The sequence below is a fragment of the Salvelinus sp. IW2-2015 genome, linkage group LG3 (assembly GCF_002910315.2).
Source record: "Salvelinus sp. IW2-2015 linkage group LG3, ASM291031v2, whole genome shotgun sequence".
Lineage (NCBI taxonomy): Eukaryota > Metazoa > Chordata > Actinopteri > Salmoniformes > Salmonidae > Salvelinus > Salvelinus sp. IW2-2015.
In genome coordinates this window covers 35022195-35024640 of record NC_036840.1, presented here as the reverse complement: position 1 = coordinate 35024640, position 2446 = coordinate 35022195, and positions in this window count along the sequence as shown.

Here is a 2446-nt window from a genome sequence, read left to right as displayed (position 1 = left end):
AACAACGGACAACGTCCTTGTCAGGTCAGGTCACACAAAACTCTTGTTGTGGTATGGTGCCAGCCAGGATTTTTTCTTGCTCAGGGAATTCTCTGAGCCCTAGTCACATATGTGGTCAGGAAAAACTCAGGGCCATTTAGACTATATGTGATACCTCCACAACACCAAACCAACTGTCAGTTAATCAACTGTCACAACACCAAACCAACTGTCACAACACCAAACCAACTGTCAGTTAATCAACTGTCACAACACCAAACTTAGTCAGTTAATCAACTGTCACAACACCAAATCAACTGTCGTTAATCAACTGTCAACACACCAAACCAACTGTCACAACACCAAATCAACTGTCAGTTAACCAACTATCACAACACCAAACCAACTGTCAGTTAACCAACTGTCAGTTTAACCAACTATCACAACACCAAACCAACTGTCAGTTAACCAACTGTCACAACACCAAATCAACTGTCAGTTAATCAACTGTCACAACACCAAACCAACTGTCAGTTAATAACTGTCACAACACCAAACCAACTGTCAGTTAACCAACTGTCACAACACAAATCAACTGTCAGTTAATCAACTGTCACAACACCAAACAACTGTCACACCGCCAAACCAACAACACAACCCAAACTGTCACAACACCAAACCAACTGTCAGTTAACCAACTGTCACAACACCAAACCAACTGTCAGTTAACCAACTGTCACAACACTAAATCAACTGTCAGTTAACCAACTGTCACAACACCAAACCAACTGTCAGTTAATCAACTGTCACAACACCAAACCAACTGTCACAACACCAAACCAACTGTCAGTTAACCAACTGTCACAACACCAAACCAACTGTCAGTTAACCACTGTCACAGCACCAAATCAACTGTCAGTAACCAACTGTACAACACCAAACTACTGTCAGTTAACCAACTATCACAACACCAAACTAACTGTCACAACACCAAAACCACTGTCAGTTAACCAACTGTCACAACACCAAACCAACTGTCACAACACCAAACCAACTGTCAGTTAACCAACTGTCACAACACCAAATCAACTGTCACAACACCAAACCAGCTGTCAGTTTACCAACTGTCACAACACCAAACCAACTGTCAGTTAACCAACTGTCACAACACCAAATCAACTGTCAGTTAACCAACTATCACAACACCAAATCAACTGTCACAACACCAAACCAGCTGTCAGTTTACCAACTGTCACAACACCAAATCAATTGTCAGTTAACCAACTGTCACAACACCAAACCAACTGTCAACGAACTTCTGTATTGTGATGATTGACCCAGTTGATTGACACATGGAGCACTATATGTGAAGTTCATATATCCATAATTTATTAACCGACTACACACTGAGAGGAGCTAGAGACTACAGTTAGGCCAACTGTGAAAATTGTCAACAACAGCTGCAGTAGAGAGAATGTTGCCCATTCTGGCTCTAAATGTTGACAGTTGCCTGCCTCAGGCCTGAAAATGCCAGCAACTTATACAGCCATGTGGGTCAAAATGGGTCAAAATGGTAGCGGTGATGGGGGTTCTTCTGTGCTGTGGGAGAAGGGGTCTGGTGAGGACACAGAGTGTTTGTGTGTGTGTATGTGTTTAGTGACTGCCTACATTCTCAGCATGTTTCTACAGTCAAGATTGATGACCATTCCATCAGCTCTCCCTGTTATGCCTGGCTCTGTCTCGGATACACAATCCAATGACCTGTTATTGTGTGTGAACTGGAGTTGGATGGCTCTGTTTGCATGTGTCTAAGTGTGTCCGTGCATGCGTGCGCTTGTGTCTGTGCATTGCACTTTCTTATCCCCGTGGCAGCTTCGCTTCCTGGGTTCCAAACAGGATCAAAACAATTCCATCACAACAAAACAACAACAGCCTACATCATAAACAAATCAATACATCATAAACAAATCAATACATCATAAACAAATCAATACATCATAAACAAGTCAATACATCATAAACAAATCAANAACAAGTCAATACATCATAAACAAATCAATACATCATAAACAAGTCAATACATCATAAACAAATCAATACATCATAAACAAGTCAATACATCATACAAGACATCATTATATTGTTACTCTATTATTGCAAAGCTGTTATGCCACGTTACTTCTTCATTATCAGAAGACCTCCAAAGTCGATCTAAATGAATATCTTACAATGATGTAATCTAACTGTCAGCCTTCCTTCTTGCACCCCTCCTTACCACTCATATGAATATTGTTATGATTAGCCTTCTGTGATTGTGAGATTCCTGGACTCATAGACATATCCATCGATGTGTAGTAAAAAAACAACAACATATATCTGGTTAAACCCCGGTGTTTGTTCTGGAACGGGTTGCCTATGCTGACAAAATCCCCCCACGGAGAATGGTGTTCTTCTCCTCTGGCCCTCA